This window comes from Mya arenaria, chromosome 12 (genome assembly GCF_026914265.1).
Source record: "Mya arenaria isolate MELC-2E11 chromosome 12, ASM2691426v1".
In the NCBI taxonomy this organism is placed as follows: Eukaryota; Metazoa; Mollusca; class Bivalvia; order Myida; family Myidae; genus Mya; species Mya arenaria.
In genome coordinates this window covers 28,462,296-28,488,708 of record NC_069133.1, presented here as the reverse complement: position 1 = coordinate 28,488,708, position 26,413 = coordinate 28,462,296, and the positions used below count along the sequence as shown (strand labels likewise).

At 34.6% G+C, this 26,413-nt stretch overlaps 1 protein-coding gene across 1 annotated transcript in view; it reads left to right on the top strand.

The window, feature by feature from the left end:
* LOC128212136 (prolactin-releasing peptide receptor-like) overlaps positions 1-26,413 on the top strand; it is a 95,920-nt gene that overhangs the window by 33,793 nt on the left and 35,714 nt on the right. The window contains exon 2 of the mRNA XM_052917421.1: positions 869-939. The gene's annotated coding sequence lies outside the window, so the exon portion shown is untranslated. The remainder of the gene's footprint in view (positions 1-868; positions 940-26,413) is intronic.

Genomic DNA, 26,413 nt, shown 5'->3' with positions numbered 1-26,413 from the left:
CAGTACGATTATTGAACGTTGACTCACTCTCACGATTTTAAAATGTTGATGTTATTTAAGTATGTGTGCTTTCTGTTCTATTAATTAACGTTAATGTTATGTCTGCGCAATTATTTAACATACATGTACACTCTGCAGAAGTCTACACTATGATATTACATTAATGTTTTCCCTGACAATTATATAACATTAATGCACTCCCTGTTCAATTATTTACAAAGATGTTCTCACGTACGATTATTTTAACATTGATATAATCTTTGTACGATTATTGATCACCTATGTTCACTCTTTTCGAACATTTATAATTGATGTAGTTTCTGCATGATGATTTGACATTGATATACCCTACGCGAGGGTTAAACCTTTGTATACTTCTGTGTGCTGTTGTCTGTGTGTATGTTTTGTTAGACCGTCTGTCTCATGGTCATGATTGTTATTGTGTTTAAATATAGATTTCAGATTATCAACATTTAAACAGTGTCTATAGTGAATTATACCTTGGAAACTAACTTGAACATCCAATTAACATCAATAACATTGTTTCTTGCATTGGTACAGCCAGTAAACATTTGAAAGGTGAAACCATTGCTGCTTTCATCCCAAAGTTACTAGACTTAACCTTACGTGTTATGTTTGCAAATAGTTGAATTAACACATTGGAAACTACATGGATACGTCTAGAGTAGCCTTACATTATTTAATTTGTGTCTGTTTTGAGGAAGAAAACAAATCAATCTAAACGCAAACGACGATGGAGAGTGACAAAAAGGTTATAGGCAGTTTAAACTTGTCAAATCCCTGTCAAGTTTCAGGTTTCAACGTCAAAACGTATTACATCTAAAACAACCGCTCCCTTCTATTTCAGGAGGAACTTCATGACAGAACCCCGCCATTGCGTTTCTCGCACAGACGAAGCCTTAGAAGCAAGTTCTCGAGGTTTGTACACCGACTTTTTCATTACTCAAATATTCTTCTTCTGCGGAGATTTGTTGACAGCAGCGAAGCCTCCGGTTAAAACAATATGAAGCCATATGTTTGTGTCATTTCCCATTTGTAAGGGCTCTTATTATGCCCGGTAGAAGATTCAAGTTACAGATTAGAATACATCTTGTTGAGTAAATCATGGCTGTTGCAATGAATGCCTTATGGAAAATGCATATCCACTTTGAAAACGAGCTATTTCAATGAATCATATAAACATTCTCCTATATAAGTTTTGTTGAAAAGATAATTGTTACATATCGTATTTACGGACCAAACAGTCATAACGGGACTTCGTTCAACATAAGTTATCATTTTTAACTGGTACCACTGACTTCTTTGGCATTGTAATACGTCATACAATGAACTACCGAGTTCGAACCTCGTCCATTTGATTTTTTTGCACTTTATATACATAACTGTGTATCAACGTCGTAAGAATCCATTAGTATAAAAAACTTTGATATGTTGTAAACAAGTAATGTTTCGGTTATTTGACTTACTAAAACATTTTTACTGAATAGTAGATTAATGGATAAATTGATCAGTCGATACAATATTTGGGAATTTCTGACCATACCAAAAACTCAATCAGTTTTATAACCAATAAAAAAAGTTTTTTAAACCAGAAAGCTACATAAATGAACTTATCCCTTGGTGTAGCCTTCAAAGATAAGATGCCGTACACTTTTTTTGGAATTACCGCGATGGCTTCTTGTAAGTTTCCGGGCCATTTGTTTCTAGAGCGATAATGGCAGACCGTGTTCTCCTCTTCTCCCTACTTCCGCCTCAATTACCGGACCCGCGAAATCTCGAGCTTTTTATGGGTATCTATGATCTCACGCCCTAATGGCTTCCTTTTAATGAGTTTAACAAGTGGTTCTCAATTGTCTGCCGTCTAAAACAAACGTGTCCAATCTTGTGAGCAAATCGACCATTAAGGCGGCAGTATTTCAAAGGAACACCTTGTATGGCACTTATTTTCGCTCTTCATTGCATTTTATTCTAAATTCTTTAAAATATTCTGGCATATTATATATTTTATATATTGTATCACTTCTTATGTTCAGTCTTCCTAATTTTAACCATTTTTTTGTCCATAATTGCTTTCCAATCCTCCTCTGTGAGGCTTAGAACTAAACAAGATTTATACTGACGGGAAACCGTAATAACATCACCATAATAATGTTAACCTTTGTCTAGAACGTCAGCGCATGGAATATTCTTCATGTTCTTCTTAATATTTTTTTAATACAAGCCAGCTTTAACACCAGTAGCAACCTTTAAATACAATAGTTGTCTCCATATTCTGTGTTCACGTATGACATACTTTTTACACCAGTAGCCCCCTTTAGATACAATAGTGGTCCCCATATTATGTGGTAACGTATGACACACCTTTAATACCACTAGTCACCTGTAAATACAATACATGTATTTGTCTCCACATTATGTGGTCACGTATGGCCATACCTTTAATACCAGTAGCCCCCTGTAAATACATTACATGTATTTGTCTCCACATTATGTGGTCACGTATGACACACCTTTAATACCAGTAGTCCCCTGTAAATACAATATTTGTCTCCACATTATTTGGTCACGTATGACACACCTTTAATACCAGTAGCCCCCTGTAAATACAATATTTGTCTCCACATTATTTGGTCACGTATGACATACCTTTAATACCAGTAGCCCCCTGTAAATACAATATTTGTCTCCACATTATTTGGTCACGTATGACATACCTTTAATACCAGTAGCCCCCTGTAAATACAATATTTGTCTCCACATTATGTGGTCACGTATGACACACCTTTAATACCAGTAGTCACCTGTAAATACAATATTTGTCTCCACATTATTTGGTCACGTATGACATACCTTTAATACCAGTAGCCCCCTGTAAATACAATATTTGTCTCCACATTATTTGGTCACGTATGACATACCTTTAATACCAGTAGCCCCCTGTAAAAACAATATTTGTCTCCACATTATTTGGTCACGTATGGCATACCTTTAATACCAGTAGCCCCCTGTTAATACAATACATGTATTTGTCTCCACATTATGTGGTCACGTATGAAAAACCTTTAACACTATTTGCCTCCGGTAAATACAATGCTTGTATCCACATAGTGTGGTCACGTATGACAATCATGCCGTGCTAGCGAGACAACAGAACAGACGTTATTACACTATTTTAAGGAAAAATATTAAATTTACCAAGTCTACACGGGGAATTATTTGTTTCAATTGGAACATTTATAGATCTAAATGCAGGAAAAAAAGAAATAAAGTAGATTGGGAGCAAGTCATAGTAATCTGATTTTGCATGACGAAATTATAAATTGGAAACTTTTTATATTTGGTCGATTTATATTATTTCTTAGAAATATCCTTTACTTAATCTAAAAGTAACAAGTTATTATCGCGCAAACTGTTTTTCATTAGATTTGCATATAATAGCGAACATAGCAAATCAAAATAAAATTATATCGCAAAAGGATGAACTGAACATAAAACACCCTATTACATATATACTTTTTGTGACGTTTTGATTCCAGTTGAAAGCAGGTTGTAGCTGGTCATTTACTCAGGTGTTTTGACCGTGTCCTTTAGCAACTAGTGTGTTGTATTTGGTACCGTTATATCAGACGGCTGGATGATTACGGCTGGACGCTGTTTGATTACGTTGAAAATGCTTATTTTTATATCAAAGTTTCATAACCAAGGACTTTAATTCTTCGGAATAGTTGTTTAACTTAATTAGTGAACCTTTTAACGTCATTTCAGTGCTTTACCACATTCTGGATACACGATTGGCAATTAGAGTCATTCTGCAACTTAACTAGTTCTGCTAGTTACGATACGTTAAGTTCATAGCGTAATACATTATACAATAGTCATACCATATAAAAATCATTATACAATGTTCATAGCATATAGACATACAAGAGAATGGCCACTCACTAAGTTTTCTAGAGCAATTAAACATATATGATATAACTTCCTATAGTTGTTTGAATGTGATAATACTTAATATGATACTGTAAGTAAGTATTTGATAGGATAACAACAATTGAAACATAAATGTAAAGAAAAAATGAAATATTACTAAATATAGTTTTGATATATGTTATCCATTCTCGCCAACGTGTGTACATTGAAATGTAAGAACTCTTAGACATCATCAGTAGGTCTCACGTTTCCTGCGCTTCACTCTTTCTAATTTATTGTTTTTGACACCTTAATCAATAGAAGAGTTCTGAAATTAATTCCTCGCCGTGCCAGTATCAGCAGACGTATTGAACATATCTGATATAGGCTTTAATTTTGACGTTCGTGTGATTGATGAGAGTGTCGTTAGCTATAGACAACCCCGATGCAGACGACGTAAATAAATCGGAGCGAAATTGTTCTTATACAAGAGTACTTGCTAATTTCCGACAACCCTGATTAATTCCAATCCTAGAAATAATGTAATTTTTGATATATGTTATGCAAGTTATTTTGAAAATTATAAATTGCTTGCCATTTATATGACAGTTTTTTTATATATAATAAATGTTGTTGCCTTTTGAACGTTTGCATAACTGTCATTCAAGGAACAATCGAAATCATTCCAGCAGCAAGTGCTTCTTTTGCCGTGTTTATTCAATGAACAACCGAAACTTAACTAGCAAATGTTTCTAATGCTGTGTTTATTCCAGGGGCATATTCAGTAAGCAACTTACTAGATTGATCTGTAAAATAAGATTAGAAACTAAGTGTTTTGATTTGCCTGTATATTTAGCTGAGCCATAGGCTGAATAGAATCACTGAGGTAGGTCTAAGGATAATGATAATATCAATATTGAAAACTAGCCCTTGAGTGGATGAAGTGACAAGCTCATCCTGCCTACCGCGAAACTATATATGGACGTTTTAACGATGGAAACAGACCAGGTGCGTGGATTAATTGTGTGTCGATTAATTGGGATGTACTCAGATGTTGCGAAGGCTGTACGGAAACATGGAGCTTTGTTCTTGTTTACCATTCACATACAATGATGTTGATCGAGGTTTATGCTTCTTCTTCTGTACGAATCTGTCAACAAGTGCAGCTTAAAGCGGTCTGGTTCTATGAACCAATCGATATACAAATTAATTTAGCGCGTATTCCCATCGCGAACATATAATTGTGATAATTTAAAAAAAAGTATATGTGTCTGGGGTGCAAAACGCTTCGGAATTGTTTGTGTCATTTGCGACTGTTTTACGCAAGGAACGACCGTACTACACAGCTAATTCCAAACTGACTGATTCTAAGTCTATGTTAATGACACAGCTTTATCTTTGTTGAAGGACGGCTAACTATTCTGACAACATAGCGAAAATTTAAAGAGCAATTGTAAATTGTATAGCTGTGCTAATTAAGACCTTCTTCGTCAATTTAGAAAGGTTAGAACATATATTTTAGTTTAATGTTCACACTCTAATTTGGAGAATGGATATCTTGAAAATGCCAGTTAGACCATTCAAATGCACTTAGAAATGGAAACGAAAGGATGAGAGATAAGACACACACACGCAAATAATCACTAAAATGATATGGTAGTGGCGTTTCTCATCATCTAAGAGCCTTATAAATATCAAGACACGCCACGATGAAAGTTTTGCATCTAAATGGTTCACAACGGATTTATTACCTTTTGTACCCTACGTCGACTTGTTAAATGCTAAAGAATGCGCCATTTTAAAACGATTTATCAATGTTTGACATAGTGACAAATTGTTGACCGATATCTGAAGTTGACAGATTTAAATATTCCGATAAAGTTTGATTCAGATTGGGAGATTAATAACTTCGAAGAGTTATTGAATTCTTGACATTAGATTATTGACTTGATATAACAAATTTGGACCTAAGTTAACATTAATGAATGCAACAATCTGATTTAATTTGATGAAGATCAGTAAGAAAACGTGACCCTGGATCGTTGCCAAAATATTTGGTCTTACGTTTTGACCCGTTGTCTTACATTTTAACTGACATACTCACATTCAAACGTGGCCAACAATTGGTTAAACCATTATGATTTCTACTCGAGGAAGTGTGAAAATCGTGCATATGGTTTGAATAATTAAATAGATCCTAAAATGGCCACGCAATACAACGGTCAGATTAAACTGAATACTCAAGTGCAATATTCATTTTCTCAAGTATTTTATATGTTGCAGTACATTTTGGCATGTCAAACTTTCAAATTAATGAAACGTTGATTATAAATCTCCCGAAAAGGAAATTTTAATCTTCAACTTGGCAAGTAATCATCTACTTGTGCAGGAACATCCTTATGTTCATTAATGACTTCTTCCATGAGTACCATAAATTATTCATAAGTAAAAAATGAAACTGCCGTGATAATTTTGAATAGCAGCGCAAAATTCCAATACATCAAATAATCTGGATTATAACTGCTTCTATCTGCTGGCAGAAAAGGGAAACAATGGGATTGTTTCGAGATTTCTTCGTGCTTCGTTTAACCGATCTTTTCTTCCCCCATTGCGTGCTGTTTATTTGGAAAGTCAAAAGAGAACAGAAAATCTAATTCGTATTGCCTTAATAAACGTCCAGAGCTTGACGTGTACAAATGTCGTATCCGAGAAAATCGGTCTGGTTGGAAAACATTATTTCTTATTTGTGTCTATCAGCTTGGTGTGGTTGAATTCAGAAACATCTGTCTAAAACGATTTACTGACGGTATGATGTAATTTGTTCAACTTCGATCATAAGCGTTATTGTAATAATTCTAATATAAATTTAGATGTATATTCTCAATAAGTTGTTTTGTATTCTCCTCAATTAAATTCATCATAGGGTTAAGTTAGAAAGTTGATAATATTCCAATTCGTTTAGTAGTAAAAAGCCTTTATTGTTATCACCATCGATGCGATGGCAAGCGGTTTCATACCTCCGGTACATTTCAACAATAAATACAGCGATCTGGATTTCTGAATACTTAGTTTAACAAAGAATTTGCTGTAAAATTAATCATGAACGTTTTTATATTTTAATCTGATTAACACATTGTGTCCTAATATAACGCATACACATACCAAAACAATTATCATAAAAAGAGCCCCGTGGAGTGAACGCCATCGCTAAAAGCGTATGACTTGATAGCAACATTGATCACACTGTTAAGCAACAGCTAAACGTTAATGTTTGACTAGCAGCAGTTTTATAAAGGCATAAGTATGTGGGTAGACTCATTTATCATCAATGGAGGCGACCTCAGTGCTTAAAGTGTCCAGAACACATTCCCCTTTAGTGGCAACACACAAACTCTCTTACATTGCAGGATCTTGCTGGGACAAACATCTTAGCCATTCAGTTTATCGGTCATTCAGAATGGGCAAACTTGCTTATCCAAGCAGTAACTATGGTCTAGCTGATAGTGTGGCAGAGGGATTATGTTGTCCGGCGCCGTCATCCGCATTCTCTTGGTCGTTCGCATTATCGCACTTTCCTGTCCATAAACCTATTTTTATTTTATTTTAAAGTAAGGTCTTATTCCTTATATACCATGTATTAACTTGTTTTGTTTTAAGAGGAGTAAATTTTGCTGCTAAATGTTAGAAAGCTTATGAGGCTGAGATCGTCCCAAAACAGTAGCTCCAACATTTATTGATCAAGTTCATTTAAAATGTTAATATCATCTGCGTTTGTTGTCCCCAGACGTTGTGTGTCTCTCGGAGTTGGCTGTTTAATTGTAAGGACTTGGTCTGATTATGTTATTTTGTACTTGTTGGCGTGTCTTTGTTGCTTTTAGTTTCAGGGTTAGTTCGAAGAAGCATAAGAAACCTTTGCTTCAAACATATGTTCATTGTTTCTAAGATAAGATAAGATCGAATCTGCTGTCTCTTATGTTATGCAGATAACACTAAAAATTATGCTACGCATCTCACATGAATATTGTGAATAAGTTTCCCTGTCTTTGCTTATTATTTCAACAACCGCCGACTCATGTTGCGCCGAAGAGGAGATCACTCTCAACATATTTGAACATAAGTCAAACAATCGATATATATATATTGCATACCCTTACCGCCCGAGGGAGTCTAATTAAGAATCCTAAGAGCGAGTCTGGACATAACCGTTTCCTTAACTGTGCCAGTAGCATAATTGAGTTCCTTAACTTACGATTTAATTGTCATTTAACATTTTGAATTGCACACATTTCTGTCATCAAACTTGTCTAGCATGCTTAGTGGTATTAGTAACAATTACTTAATGACATGCCCTCCCTTAGTAATTTGTACGTAATGAATTGAAGGTTATAACCATGTTTATGAAGCTAATATTACCGACAAAAACAGTCTGTAGCAATATTAATACCAACACACTCGAATCACCCCTCGATAGGCTGTAAATAAAAATAATTAGAATTGTCTATATATTTAATGCTAACTATCTGGAGGCACACTGGACAATATCAACTGTATGAATGTCTCAATCAATTCTCATGCGTGATCTCTGAATTTTCAGATACTTTTTCAATTATTTCACCAATGTTCACCAATGTGACAGATGACGCGACATACAACCGCGTATTGTTATTAACTGGGTCCTTCCTGGTATAAATATCCTATTGACCCATTTTGCATGCCACACAAATGTGCCTTACATCCATTTCTAGTCATCAGCTACATTTGAAGTATACTTCGTCTTGCAATGAATCCTGGTAAGAACACTTGACAATATGCTCTTCTTCTTCTTCTGGTAATAGTTTTTTCTGGCAAATGCTCTAGTAAGTTAATATGTCTGTACTAGTAGCAGAACGAAACAAAAGTGCAAACACATAATTACAGAAAGTACGTTAGAACTCGGGTGAAAAACCAAATGAGGCCACAAATCAGTATTTTGTGATATGACCAAATACTAAATATAAGTGCAACTAACCAGTTTCTCGTGATTTGGCCAAATACCAACTGAGGGCTCCATAAACCAATATCTAGTGGTATGATTAAATACCCAATGAGGGAACGACTTACCAGTACCTCGTGTTGACCAAATATCAAACGAGGGCGCAACTTACCGGTATGTCGTGATATGGACAAAATCAAAATGAGCACGCCGCCAGCAAGTACCTCGTGATATGACCAAACAAAAGAACGCGCCGCTAGCCAGTATCTCGTGATATGACCAAACCAAAGAGCGCCGGTAGCCAGAATCTCGTGATATGACCAAACCAAAGTGCGCCGCTAGCCAGTATCTCGTGATATGACCAAACCAAATTGCGCCGCTAGCCAGTATCTCGTGATATGACCAAACCAAAGAGCGCCGCTAGCCAGTGTATCGTGATATGACAAACCAAATGGCGCGCCACTAGCCAGTATCTCGTGATATGACCAAACCAAAGAGCGCCGCTAGCCAGTGTATCGTGATAGCACAAACCAAATGGCGCGCCACTAGCCAGTATCAAGTGAGATGACCAAACCAAGAAGCTCAGAACTAACCAGTATATCGTGATTTGACCAAAATCAAAGAGCGCGCCACTTGCCGGTATCTAGTGAGATGACAAACCAAAGAGCGCGCCACTAGCCAGTATCTCGTGAGATGACCAAACCAAAGAGCTTGTCACTAGCCAGAATCTCGTGGTATGACCAAACCAAAGAGCGCGCCACTAGCCAGTATCTCGTGATATGACCAAACCAAAGAGCGCGTCTCTAGCCAGTTTCTCGGAAGTTTCGTAATAATACAGTGGAAACTACAGGGAAAACGTAGTATATAATTAAACAGACACTCAGGACAAACATTTTTCGTTTCCAAGTGTCGCAAAGCTTTCTTACCTCAGTAGTGGTATCATGTAACGGTATTGCTTTACTATTTGCATTTTTTCGAGTCACAATGTTGTGTAAGATAGATTCAAATTCAGTGCTAAAACTTGTTTAAATTTATTTTTTGTTCGAAGACACCTGAAATATTGAAATAAATTTCATAAAACGTTGTGTTGTACGACAAACGATACGTGAAATGGCAATAACATTTCCACACAGCACAGCAACACTTTTCTACTGATTTCCGTTGTTTTCTCACTTCCCTCCACGCAAATAATCTTGCTGGTATGCCAAGCACGTTTTAAGGCTCTTATTAAAGATCATGTGCAAGGAATAAATCTTCACAGCTCAATATATTGATGAAAAAACCCTGAGTTGTAGCAAGTGGACGCTGAATCCTGTCCATTATTTGAATTGTGTATCAATACCGGAATTATGAAAAAGAGTTGACAAATAAAACAATAGGTCCTTGTTTGCCTATCGTTTTGAGCCATGTTTGAGATGAATGGTTTGTGATAAGTGGTAGTTATCTAATGAACTAAGCATTCATTCATAACCTTGTTATTACTCAAAATGTTGTTTGCACAATTTAATTTTAACTTTATCTGAAGTTCATACCATATTCGTCATAGCATATTGTGTCACTTAGGAACTATTTTTGTCCTATAACGTATCAGTGGTTATCGCGATTGTCCAAAATCAATGAATGGTACATTAGTTCATGAAACAATTTCTAAACAGATCCGTCTTACGTACAGAAAAATGTCTTTCCTTTTGAACCAACAGCAATAGGAACATCTCTCAAATGTCATGCAATTAAACACGTTACCATATAGCCTAGTTTTTGTTGAGTAATGGAGATGCCTGTCGGGAAACAGCAAGAAGCCTACTTATTCAAGGTTTTAATGAATAACACAATTTGGACAACAGTAATTAGAGTGGAAGTCTTTGGCAGCTGGATATATGAAAGACGGGGAACGTGATAAAAATGAAAGACGATGTCGTGCAAAACGTTTGATCATATTCATTCAGGCAACTTCATGTTGTATGCTTTTGATGTTTGTGCATATTTGAAATGGATATTTGGTGCGCATACATCAGCCAAGAAATTCACATATGAAAGAGGGTTATGTCAGCTGGAAAGAGCTTCCAGTGTCTGGCAGACTGCATTCCTCAACTGTCAAGCATATAAGTATGAAAGGTTCGCAAATGCTTCCATTCTTCAGTTAGACAGCACTCTAGGTGTTTAAAAGTCGTGAGTTCATAATAAAAAAGTACGAGTTTAGCTTTTGCAGTATTGCAATTTTGGCTAAATAAGAAAAAGCAAAAGGCAAGCGAGTTCAATGCATGGATGCTAATTAGGAACCAACCTAAGCTTTAAAAATCAGTGTGCCACTGTGACCTTTATCTACAAATTGGAACTAAATATGCTAATGATTTAAGAAAAGGAAACGTAAACATGACGCCTCTCACAATAAGACACAATCTCACGACATCTTCACCACAAATATATGTTTTACAAGTCATGGAAACCACAACCAGACCCCTGTTTCTTGAAATATCGTATGTGCAATAGGTTTAACTATCCTATAACATATAACCAGATAACTTGCCATAACTTGATTTTACAAATCTACTCATACATAATTGTTAACTATCTGGGTAAAAGGAATACTCTTAAGTCAATCATTACATTTATACATAAAGGATGCCATTTGTCATTCTGCTTAAACTGTTTATGAAAGTACAATTTGATACAGTTTTAATATTTTGTTTTGCATTGTGATAAACGTCAAGGGCGTATATTTAATGACCTCTCAAATATCACGGTGCTAAAACGTTTAAAACGTTAAAACACATTACAGTATTAAATTCATACATGTTTTATTACAACTGTTTTGCAAATCAAAGTGCCAAAATCATTCACAATTAAAAGTAACCATTATTAGGTTCGAAATAAATAACTGATCTTTACCTGTGTATTCAATCAGATGGTGGCCTAATGTTGAGATATAAGCACTTTGTTAATTAAATCGACAATTCATAAGTGCAAAAAGCCCAAAACAGTAACTGCGAATATATTGCAGTTTGTTCCATATATAAGAACATGTCGAAGTAAATCGTTGCAAAGATATATGACGATTACGTAAGGAATGCTCCTGTAAGAGAGCCCATCAGTCCAACTGGTAATTAAACTCTGTAACTCAAGACAACAGAAGTAATAATAAAAACCATCGCAATGTTGGATGAACTTGTTTTAGCATATGCACAGTTACCAGGGTTTGTGGGTGCTAAAGGCTGCTAACATTAGATCTCGGAAGAGGCGAATATTGAGTCCAAACGAAAACCAAGGCATGTACCTCATGAGTGAATACTTACACCTAGTGATCTACATTGGTTAAACTATAATGACATATAACTTTAAAACAAGTATTGTAACTACTGGATAAGAAATATATACGCTAGAGAGCGGACACTTATAAGTGAAGGTACAAGGACGTTGACACCGGACAACGCTATTCTAATACGATTTAAGACCTATTCTGCCTGATATATAAAGCGACACAATATTACAGTTAACTGTAAAACCTATTTAACATTCGTAGCAGACTTTGTTAAAATAGATTTGTCTTTGTTATTGCACTTTTAATTTCTTCGGATGCTGCGAAACTCATCAGTAGTCTGGAAACAAATTGACAAAATTTCTAATGTTATATTTTTCGTCTGTCAGCGAAAACAGAAACAACAATTAAAGCATCGATCGACATGGAATGTCTTATCCGCTGAGCGCAGTGCACCATCAGACTTACCTCCCTTTTTCTTGTAATATTGTAATTTCTTACAAAATATAGTGTCTGACTGTCACTCAATGCCACTTGATCAGATTAAGTTTCGTGCTAATTCATCGTGACATACAACCATTGACAGAAGAGGTTCGTAATAACTACCAACTCCTGATAACAGTGACGACTTGGAAAGGGCGTTTGAGGAATACTCAAATGCATTCACCGCCAGTGTATTTCATTAGATAACTTTTATTGACGTTTCTCTTCATTTTCTTACCCTGTGATTAAACGGATATGCACAATTACGAAATATCGTACGTGCAATAGGTTTAACTATCCTATAACATATAACCAGATAACTTGCCATAACTTGATTTTACAAATCTACTCATACATCATTGTCAACTATCTGGGTAAAAGGAATACTCTTAAGTCAATTATTACATTTATACATAAAGGATGCCATTTGTCTATTCTGCTTAAACTGTTTATGAAAGTACAATTTGAAACAGTTTTAATATTTTGTTTTGCATTGTGATAAACGTCAAGGGCATATATTTAATGACCTCTCAAATATCACGGTGCTAAAACGTTTAAAACATACACATAACAGTATTAAATTCATACATGTTTTATTACAACTGTTTTGCAAATCAAAGTGCCAAAATCATTCACAATTAAAAGTAACCATTATTAGGTTCGAAATAAATAACTGATCATTACCTGTGTATTCAATCAGATGGTGGCCTAATGTTGAGATATAAGCACTTTGTTAATTAAATCGGCAATTCATAAGTGCAAAAAGGTCGTTAAGGGCATGTCTTTTTGGCGTGTTCTTATTTAGTTCTCTCTGACTGTGGCAAGGAACAATTTTTTACGGCTCAATATATTGATGCCAATTTCTTGCGGCGTTTCTGTACTTTCAAGTGTTTGCTTGGCCTAAATCTTCTTGTTTTCATTAAATTGTATAAGACAATCTGTATACCCATAACTTAATAATCGTGGCAGCGAACTGTGGAACAAAATAACTGAACACGATATTCTTACTTTAAACACGCTGCAGCCCTTTATTGTCAAAATATATACAAGGTTTCCTTATAATGACTACATCGGATATATGCGAGTGGATACTTGGTGCTTCTTACTTATTTTAGAATGTTATCACTAGAAGATTGTCAGCTTTGCGCGTAGTGTCAACAAAAGTTAAGATAAGTTGTAGAAACAAAAATATGTGTTTGTTAAGCGCCTCTACTTCTACTTTATCTCAGGTAGCACCAATGGAACCAAGATAACACATGGATAAGTTCCGGACATAGGTAATAGTTTGAGTACTTTCTTTAGTATATAACTTTACAAATGATACACTTGCTAATGCATTCTCACTACCTAGAAGATACCGCAGAAAAAAAGCTCGTGAAATATCTTGCTTTCAGATAATGATATCAGTTTTTTTCGAGAATAGCATCCGACACTATCAGCTGGATAAAGTACGAGGATTTTTGATAAAATTAAATAAAAAAGGGATAGGATTTTTTTCGTCAATACTGTATACAAGCTTGAATAAAAAATAACAAATTCAGTGTTCAACCTGCTCGCAAATGAGTACGTTGAGTGAAGTGGTCCACCTCGTGTTAGATTGAGTGTAATGGAAATTCATGTGCGACGTTGCCAAACTATATTTAAGCGTTACTGAAAACCTATAACATGCAGGAGGTAAAGGTTTCACTTGACTGTTCTTGGCTCTCCAAATGACACAAATGTACAATACTCTTCCCTGAATATGTCATTGAGGTTTGCCATGCATTGTGTAAGTTATGAATATACATACTCATATATACCATGCACTACAACTATGACATTATATCAGTTATCATCATATCATATATGTATTATAGGTACATATAATAATTACGATATATTAAAATGCTGTAAAGAACATCAGTATTTGGTGAACATAACGGCAATTAAGTGAAATTGAATTGATTGAATTGACGGTGTAACTTAAAGACATTGTTAACAAATGTTGCTGGTATTCTTTTATATTTTTGCGTCTGGATACTATCTTGCATTGAGGTGTCTGTGTTACATCTGATCATGTGTCATACAGGACTTTTTCTAGGCGTTCAAAAGAAGTGTTATCATTCAATAATCAGCGACTAGTGCATTCATTTTGGAAACAATTTCCATATTTGTCTTAAAGAAAAAAGAGTTGCTTTAAAAAGAACAGCAACATAATGCACCAGGCAAATGTGATGGAATTCTCAATGATTTAGTGTCTGCAAAGGTATGAATATAATTATTAAACAAATCAAAACTGTAATGGAGGTTTGAAACATCAAAACATATACCAGATAGGGAATGAGATATAAATGTTTAAAAAAAGTAAATTCTTAATTAACATGGAGAATAATTATATCGAAGACGAATGTAATGTGATTTCTTCTAATGTTTCGAACGCATGTAAACTATTCATTACCAATAATAGTTACTGCGGATATATTGCAGTTTGTTCCATATATAAATACATGTCGATGCATATTGTTGCCAAGATATATAAAGATTACATAAGGAATGCTCCTGTAAATGGCCCATCGGTCCAACTGGTAATTAAAGTCTGTAGCTCAAGACAACTGAAGTAATAATAAAAACCATCACAATGTTGGATGAACTTGTTTTAAACATATGCACAGTTACCAGGGTTGGTGGGGGGTAAAGGCTGCTAACATTAGATCTCGGAAGAGGCGAATATTGAGTCCAAACGAAAACCAAGGCATGTACCTCATGAGTGAATACTTACACCTAGTGATCTACATTGGTTAAACTATAATGACATATAACTTTATAACAAGTATTGTAACTACTGTATAAGAAATATATACGCTAGAGAGCGGACACATATAAGTGAAGGTACAAGGACGTTGACACCGGACAACGCTATTCTAATACGATTTAAGACCTATTCTGCCGAATATATAAAGCGACACAATATTACAGTTAACTGTAAAACCTATTTAACATTCGTAGCAGACTTTGTTAAAATAGATTTGTCTTTGTTATTGCACTTTTAATTTCTTCGGATGCTGCGAAACTCATCAGTAGTCTGGAAACAAATTGACAAAAATTATAATGCTATATTTTTCGTCTGTCAGCGAAAACAGAAACATCAATTAAAGCATCGATCGACATGGAAAGTCTTATCCGCCGAGCGCAGTGCACCATCAGACTTACCTCCCTTTTTCTTGTAATTTCTTACAAGATATAGTGTCTGACTGTCACTCAATGCCACTTGATCAGATTAAGTTTCGTGCTAATTCATCGTGACATACAACCATTGACAGAAGAGGTTCGTAATAACTACCAACTCCTGATAACAGTGACGACTTGGAAAGGGCGTTTGAGGAATGAATACTCAAATGCATTCACCGCCAGTGTATTGCATTAGGTAACCTTTATTGACGTTTCTCTTCATTTTCTTACCCTGTAATTAAACGGATATGCACAATTACGAGTTCATACTGTTGTATTCAGTTAAATAAACAAATGTGTCTGATTGTCACAAGCTGTCCTCAAAAACAACAACAAACGATTTAAATAATCTAGCTTTCTATTACAACTCTTCTATTATGACGCATTTGTAACTGTATCAAACATTAACAGTGACGATCGTTGTAGCAAACTTTTTTAATGAAAAATCTGCCCTGTCTTGAATTCCAGGTTAACATTCTTATATGTAAATAGTATATTTATGGGTGAATCCATTCCTATGGCATTCCTATGGCATTTTTTCTACCCCTTAAATTACCCAGCACTAGAAGAATCGAACAAATCTATATGCAGCTGAAGAAAGTTAAAGCCGGTTAGCCCTGTGATATTGAACTTTGTTTAGAGCAAGACATGTGGGCGAAAAGGAAAACTCCGTCTATTATCTGACAATAACATTTGTTGGGATAATTCATATCGTTATCAGTCTGGCGTCACTTTTGCTGTTTTAGGCAACGCCATTTATATCGTTGGCATGGTGATTATTTATGACCATTATTTTATTATTTAATACTGGCTAAAAGGAATACATATATTAAAATTATGTATAATCTGAAAACTCAGTGGACTTTGATATATGCTATAATAAAGTGTGTTATGTAAATAAACACAAGTGTACTAATACCTAACTGACTTCCACAAATCAATTCCTTTGTTATTGTGATCATTTAAGTAAAATGAGAATTTTCTTCGCATCGACCTATATTGTGCGCCTTTATCAAAAACTTGTGTTGAAATCTAGTCTCTCCATGGCCGAGCACCGTAAGGTGTAAGTCTCGAAACGAGATGGTACATTCCTAATGCACGGTAATGTTTATTTATTATGTTTTAATTGATTGGAAGTGTTGTAGACATTCCACTGTGTTGATTATGTCGAATGACTAATTATTAAGCAACAACAATGTGTATCTGACAGAAATAAGTTGACTGCATCGGTAGAATAGAACAGAACAGAAGATACATTTCATTCAGACTTGTACAATGTACATTGTCAACATATAATATATGTTTTCGTATACCATATTAACGTGTATATACAACATGTAATGGTAAATGGTTATATATAAAATACTATTTACTAGTTTAATTCGTTCATGCAGTAAATACAAGCGTATGTTTATTGGTTAATATCATATGTTTCAGTTTTGCTGTTTATTACTGGTAATTCCGCGACATATTATTGATGTACTGTATAATTGCAAAAAGACACTGTTATATCATGCAATATAATGCAATGAATATTGAATCAAGACAGATGTAAAAGGAAAGTCTTTCAAAAAGGGCATTATTGGTGTTGATAGGGATTATAATCAAACCAAGAGTGCTAGTTTTATGCTTTGTACATATATTATGTTCACTAAGGACATTTATTCCGAATATATTCCTCCATTCGTTATCACTGATTATCGCTTTTCCTCCAATACCTGAATTTAATCAAACACAAGAACTACTGCAAATAATATTCAAATACAATTAATTGCAAAGGAGATCCAACGGAAAACGGAATATTAGATAAAAAAAATCCAGTGTTTTCGCCGTTGTCTATTTGTTGGCTTCTATTCAAACCTTAATTTTCAGAAATGTCAATTAAACAATATAATCGAACACATTTTAAGGACCGCTTAGTCCTCTATGTATAAAAACCGGAAATATGACACAAATGTGTTTGCACAAAAAACAATGTTGTTTGCTTTTCGTTTATGTCAATATGGATGAGGTCAATTAATAATATTCATTGAGAAACGGATAAATTATTCAACGAACTAATGCGACTGAATGAGTTACATATGATTATTTTTTCATTGACGGTTTTGTTAATCATCGGAACATGTGCCACCTAGAGTTTACTTCAGAACAAGAAAACAATAATTGATCTGTTGTAGGAGCTAGTTTCATATCCATTTTATATGAATCGTTCTTTACAGCAATAACTTTGCTTCGAAATGAACAGCAACACGATATAGCCCGTAAATGTCATACAAATTTTTAAAATGTAATAATAAATTTAAGCAAAGAGTGTCCCGTCACGATACATTTATAACGGGGGACTGATCATTTCGCTTTGCTGGAATAAATGTGTTTGACAAATAGAAGTATAATGGAGGTCCGTGACAGCTAAATAAATGCCACAAGGGAAACGGGGTATGATTTGAATTGACAAGAAAATCAATTATATAGGTTTGTTATCAGCTGTAAAAAATTTCATAGTGTCTGGCAGACTGCATGCATCAACAGTGATGCAGAAAGTTTGACAGGTTTGGCAGTGTTTATCCATAACTGTCTGACGGTCTTAATAACGGACGTTGTTCCTTAGTTCCCTAAGTTTCCTACAATATTGTCTTTTCGTTTACTTGAGGAAAAGTAAAAAAAAAGGATGATGATTAGTTATGTAGGAAGTCACCGTGTGTTTCAGGGGTTGCATGTCTTCAAGGTACAAAGAAATAATATGATACCACCGCGGTTCGTAATCCAGACAGCCTGCAGTCAAAAATAATAGAAAACCCACACTTTTGAGCAAACTTTGTAATGACAAAACGACATTAAAGAAATAAAAGAAAAAAAACAACAACATGTAAAGTGAGTCTCCGTTTGAGGGAGTTAAGTTTTTTTTTAGAACACAATGTGTTTTGCACTTAGACATTATTATTCGTTTAATAAAGGTATATGTTGCTGACGTATGCCAACGAAGTCTATTACAAAAAATTTCTGCCCTGGAATATTAATCCATCATCCTAGCAAATAGTTTGCCTAAAAGAAAGAACACGTTTTAGAGAATTATAAACGTTGATGGTGTTCTAATTGGCAATGTTATTTTATTTTGGAAGAGATGCTCAATTATTTGTATACATAAACGTTATTATATTTTTTCCATATAATTCCATAAATTGTTATAATATTATGCAAAGCTATTTAAGAATACATCGAAGTATTAACGTCAGAGTCAATTGACATGGCTTAGGTTGTCCGGTTAACGCAGTGGTTAACGCACTCGCTTCTCACCTAGGCGACCCGGGTTCGATTCCAAGTGGGTTTTCTCCGGGTTCTCCGGTTCCCGCCACAACAGAAGACCACACTCTGGCGTAAAATCGTGCCAACGAGAGTGATTAATATAATGTTGTACAAACTTGTTTCACAATCGTTGTAAAATAAATATGTTTAAACTAATTGACATAGCTGTATTATCTCCATTGTATTATTATTGCATGTTTTTAATGATAGATTTCTGATTGATAACTGAGTTTGAAAACTATTGAGCATTACACATAACTTTTTCCTTGATTATATGATGCTTAACGAGAATGAGTAAACAGTTTGACAAGGCTAGAGATGTAACTTTTATATCAGAGAAATGTTATACAAATAGTACGTGTCGATTGTCATAGAAATTCTTATCTTATCGAGGGCAGTGCATTCATCAGTCTTATCGCCCTTTTCGCAGTAATAATCCCAGTTTTAACAGGAGATAGCTTCAATGTCGTGTGATCAAAGTAATGCTTCGTGCACATTCTTCTCGACACGGCATAGCTGACAGAAAACAATCGTACGGGTGACATATCTTACTCGTTCTCCTTACAGTACGTAGATGACATTACATACTGTGACACAATGTGACTTCATAACAGGTTACAGAAATGACATAACACTGTTGCATATAGACACAAATAAGGACACACAATTCTATTACACCATCCTTTGTGTCAATTCTAAGTTATAAACAAACGGTGATAGCTGTTTTCATGCCTTTGATATGTTTTGTGTTTACAAATGACCTTTTCCAGAATACACGTTCGTTTTCACCGCTTACCTCTTATTCCTCAAATACCTGAAGTAAATAAAATATGAGAACAATACTATTGTGTATAATATTCAGGCAAAGTAGATCCAACGATTTGTCCGATAAGTCTGGATATATAGGAAACTATTTCCTCAAATTTCCCATTGTTCATTTCCTAGCTTCTACTTTAAAAACAATTCCAGATCTGTTTATAACAAAATGGATACAACGTACTCAAATAGGTTATAACGATGGCTTTATCATGTGTGTATCAAATCTGGAAACATGACTCAAATGTGCTTGCACAACAAAGCATGTTGTTTCTTTCGTTGATGGCAATGTTTAAGGTCAGTTAAAACTGTTAAAACAGATAAATTATTCAACGAACTCATACGACGGAATGAATAACATATCGACTTTTTTCCATTGAGGTTTCTTATTTCTTTATTTAAACAGGTGCCTCCTAGACATTATTTTCGAATGACAAGTAAAAATTGATAAGTTGTAGAAACTTTTTCATAGCCAATCATATCTATAGTAATTTACACAATAACGTTACTTTGGAATAAACAGAACCACAATAAAACTCGTAAATGTCAAAGAATTTTAAAATATTATGGTAAATTTGAGCAAAGGGTGTTCCGTCACGACAGAAGACTCATCAATTTGACTTGCTGAAATAAATGTGTTGGACAAAAAGGAGTATAATGGAGATCTTTGACAGCTAAATATATGCCACAAGGGGGACGGTATATAATTTGAATTGACAAGAAAATCACTCATATAGGCCTGGTATCAGCTGCAAAATCTTTAATAGTGTCTGGCAGACTACACGCATCAACAGTGATTCAGAAAGTTTGACAGGTTTGCTGGAGTGTAGCCATTGCTGTCTGAAGGTCTTAATAACGGATGCTTACGTGGTTCCCTTATTCTCTGCAAAAGATGCCTTTCGTGAACTTGAGGAAAGTAAAAAAAGTTAGGATTACGATAAGTTATACAGAAAGTAACAGCAACTTTATGGACTTCAATGTCCTTATAGAACGAAGAAACAACATGATGCCGCTGTCAATGAATTACACGCTGCAGTTAGTTAACCAGAGAACCAGATGTCAAAAATAAAAAAGGTGGGAAGAATATAATCATTAGTAAACTTCATAATGACAGCGACTTTAATAATTTTAAGGAAAATGATCGTCAGGAAATATGTCTCCGTTTGCCGTTACCTTAAGAAATTTCTTTAAAACACAATGTGATTTTCACATTCGATAATTTTAGAAGTCTACGTTGCTGACGTATACAAACAAAATCGACCACAATACATTTCTTCCCTGGAATTTTCATCCATCATCCTGGCAAATAGTTGGCATAAAGGAAATAATCTTTATATGAGTATATCAGTTTAATGTTACATTGTTACCATTTAAACGCTTTTTGTGTTCAGTCTGGCAATGTTACAAGTCTGGGAGAGGTGTTCAAATATTCAAAACATCTCCGGTCTTATATTTTATCTAACTATAAAATCCATTAATTGTGTTTTATACAATTTTATTGCAAAATATATAAAATGAATAACGTCTGATGCAATGCATGACTTTGGGGTATGTTATTTCCAATGAATTATTACTGCATGTTTCCAATGATTGGTTTCTGATTTAAAACTGAGTTTGAAAACTTTTTAGCATTGAACATGATTGTTTCCCTTGATTATATGATGTAAACCGAGAATGAGCAAACAACTTGACAAGTGATGTTGCTTTTCTGTCAGAGAAATGTAAAACAAATAGTACGTGTCGATTGTCATAAAAATTCTTTTCTTATCGAGGGCAGTGCATTCATCAGTCTTATCACCCTTTACGCCGTAATATTCCCAGTTTTAACAGGAGATAGCTTCAATGTCGTGTGATCAAAGTAATGCTTTGTGCAAATTCTTCTCGACACGCAACAGCTGACAGAAAACATTCGTACTGATTACATATTTTTTCTCGTTTTACGTATAGATTACTGCGACACATTGTGACTTCATTACACATTACGTTGATGACATTACACATGGTTACATAAGGTGACTTCATCAGATATTACGTTGATGAAATTACACACTGTGACACAATTTGACTTAATTACTTATTACGTTGATCACCATACACATTTTGACACATTGTGACGTTATTACATATCACGTTGTTGACATTACACACTCTGACACATTGTGACGTCATTACAAATTACGTTGATGGCTTTATATATTGTGACAAAATGACCCACAAGTTAAAGGAATTACTATCTTACCTTTTTATTCAAATGTTCTACCAAATCATAACATAGAGTTTGTTTTTGTCTTCTCTGTACATGGGAACGTTGATACAGACGAAACGATGCTTGATCTAAAACAAACTTACCCACACATACGAAAATAACTTAATTGCTTCCAATGACATGATTTACTGGTGTATTAATATCTTAAACAAAAAATGTTTTTTCCTGCCTTTGAACGCTCACGTAAACGATAACAGATGTTCAAAGAGAACTGAAGAGGCCAATATTGACAAAAACAGACGTTACTTAATCTCTTGCTTTTAGTGACAGTTAATCGAAATAAGTTACTGGTGAACTTTTTAAAGAGCCTAGGATGGGGGCGAAAGCTGATGAACTTGTCCATTACTTCACGCATTAACAGTTTTGTCAGGAAATGAATGTCAACATAACAAGATGTGTAACATGACCAGCCTATGGCGCCTTTGCTTTTTGAAATAACTCGTTTGGAAACTTAAGAATGACGAACATTAGGGCTTAAGTTATTAAATTTGTGTCGTTCGTTTTTAATTTCGCTAATGGAACAATCTAAATATAGATTACCTGTGCTATTCCCAAATCAAAGTAGGATGTTGATAACTCGGCTTGGCCGTGTATTTTATATTGCAGTATTTATATTCGCATAGCCCTTTGTTGTATAGATAAAACTTGACGTTCATATTGTATTATACGAAAGGGATTATGACTTAATTGTTTTATAATATTGCGCTCCGATTGGATTAGCGCAAGGTCATTTGACCAATGTTATACAACGTAACAACTATCAGCTATTCTTTTATACAGACGTATGATGTCGGTTACATCTCTTTATGAACAAATACTCTATTGCAGAAGATACTGATAATGTTTAATGGTGAGTAACAATTATTTAAAAAATAATTATTGACGTATATTGATCGCGTTTCTTCTTTAGCTTATGTTTATGAAAGTAGTAAACTTTATGAAATTTGTTCGCGTGTTCTACCGCGTTAAAACGGCAAAAAGGCAAGAAAAAGTGCTATCAATCCTTCATTGAACAATAATAGTATGCGTTAGGACTGTGTAAGTGTTTGAAATGCCCACTTTAATAGCACAAACATCATATATAACAATCGATGCTAAATGAAATGCTAGAGCTTTTTCTTTCACCAATAATATCATTTATCATAGATTTAAGTGCAATATTGGTTTACCGGCGTCTAAACTTGTTCTTGTTAGAAGTTAATCGAATTGTCGCTATTTATAATAGTGCGAATAATAAACTTCAAGGCCTTAACCAGTCGCCACAATTTTAACTATGACCCTGTTTAAGACTTATTTATCCCCTCGGGAATCTCGTGTTTCGGTGACAGTGTGTATGTTAAATATCTAGCTACTGAGAGTCCTCCTGTAGTTGCCATTTGTAATATAATGGCCCATAAAGGACACAAAATACTAAAAGACACACAAGCATCACAGCACATCACACACTAAAGTCACTTAAAGGAAGTCTACTGTATGTTAACTGCTTCTGTTTACGCTGCAATAGTTTAATTTGCATTAGATGAAATAACATAAAAAGCTAATAACTTAAGGTTAAGGTATGATATGTCTGAACACTGTAATCATACATGTTTATTCAGGAGGATTAGCTTACGTGTTAGCATTGTCATATTTATAGCCTTTTATTTGTATTTGCTCGGTTTCAAAGGCAGCGAATTCAGTTTTGTTTACAATGCAATCCACTGCTCTTTCATAAACATATGATATGCTTAGAACAATAACATATACACATTATTGTTGTGCACAAAACTACTCAAACAAAAATCCCAAAGACGCCGAACGTTGTGCTGCTTAATAGGCTATTAGATAAAGATGTACCTGTGTTAAAAATGTATTTAATATATTGCCAACCAGTGTAAGATGCAAGTTTTCTGAAGAACTCATGCCGCTGAAATAAATGAAAATGTCTCTTAAAGTATGCGTTAATTGACTGAAAGTGTTGCAGGCAGACGTTTTTGCTGTTTATTTGTTCCGACTAATTATTTGGAAATAAAAATATATCCCTGACAAATATTATTTAACGAAGATACTATGAGGACCCAGAAATGGTTTTGGCTTAAGGGAGTTCGAAACTCAGGGGCGAAATACATGGTTTAAATTAGTTAAGCTGTGTTGAGCATGAAGCGAATACTTTAATTCTTTACACGTTCATTCTGGTGTAATCTATACATACATAAACATTCCTGTATAGACATCAAAATATTAACCTCTAAATTTAGGGGGGACATGCGCCGGGTGCAAACAGCCCCTACCATAATCGCTTATTAAACTCAGCGAGAGGATGTTATTTGGAACTCTTAGTGACCAGAGTTTTGTCACTTAATGTATGTGTCAAAGACCTGGTGTCGCTGAGGTTATATATCAATGTATATGATCAACAATTCCTTCCAGTCCTACGAAACCTTTGTACTATTATACTTCCCATTAACATGTCCTACTAAGCAGACGATGCAAAGTAATACTGGACACATTTCAAGATACCGGATACTTTTAAGTGTACTTCTGCTTCCGATATATCCAGACACAAATGCTTGACAATCTGTTCGTTTAATTCAATCTTCTAAAAATTGAAAAATATGTCTGGATGAACACCAGGTCGCAATGGCATTGAAAAACAATTTTCACTTAAATAGGCGATGCATTTTGGAACATGATAGATAGAGCAGAGTTTTAAAATTTCTCGATATGTGACAAATACCAGACGATAGCCCTTCTACCATTTCCGCCATCATCATATTACTATAATGGATTTTAACTCCATATCACTCTATCAAACGGAAATTAATGCATTTAGCCACACAATTTAACAGTCTGTTTTATTAATTAGTTTAAATCTGCATTGCACGATGTAATATATATGTATATAACAATTGGCTTTTTATCTTGGCGCAGTAATACAGGATATGAGAGTTCCATTATCCCGATCCTATTGCAGGATATTTTTATGAGGCTGACTAATATATAAATATATATATACCTTTTAGGACGGACCGAAGTACACCCTGTGACCAGGGAGACAGAATATTTGTTTAATGAGCGTTTTCTCGAAACTTATCACCTACATGTTTTTCGCAAGCATTGGCCATGGAGGGACCTATAATAGATGCAGTACTGAGGAACTATCAAAATGATCCAGAAAAGAATGATTCAACATCATTTGAAACGAGAAAACTGACTGTAAAACTGAAATACATTGTACATTGTTCTTTTAAACTTTGATGGAAGTAAAAGTAATAAAAGCAGCTTGGTATCAAATAATGTAACCATAAGTTTAATATATACTTGATATTATGTAAAGGAAGCAACTTAACAACTCAATGAAGACTTTTGTACCAATAAATGCATAATATACATGTATTACATGGGAATAGATGTTCGAAGCCAATTATTACTTATAAGACATATAATTAGTCGATGAAATCAGGAAATAGAACGAATAACTTATCTGTACATATGAAACACCACTTTAGATTAAGTTCTAAATTTTTAATATTCTTTACCTAACCTTGCATTTAAGGTCTCTATTTTTTTATCTGAAAATATGACACCAACGATTGTTTTTTGACATCCAAAGGTGCAGTATCCATAATCAGCGACTAGTGCATTAATTCTATAAATAATTTCCGTATCCATCTCACTACTAAAATGACATTGCTCCGAAAGGACCAGCAGCTAGAAACAACCCCCAAATGTCATCTAAATTAGAACACGTTATTACAAAACTTGGTTTATGTTTGAGAAAGTGATGTCCCGTCGAGGCATATCTATAAATGGCATCCTATAATTTAGACTTCTTATGTATATATATCATTAAACAAACAAAATATAAGTGGAGAGAATTGTGAGAGCTTAAAGAATGCGATACGGGGGACGGGATATAAATTGGTAGACAAATTGCAAACTTTGACTTGACAAGAGGTTCAATCATATTGGCATCAGACGTATTGGGGCTTTTGATTTTGCGCATACAAAACGCATGTTAGATATTAATTGCCATGGCACTTCTCAGTGAAGGCATGATTTTCTCGTATGAAAAAGCGTCAATATGTCAATGGAGTAGAATGTGGTAGAAATGATACAAATTCTTAATTGACATGAAGTTCAATCATTCAGGCAACGAATGCCTTGAATGTTTGCGTAAATATGAAACGCATGTGTTCAT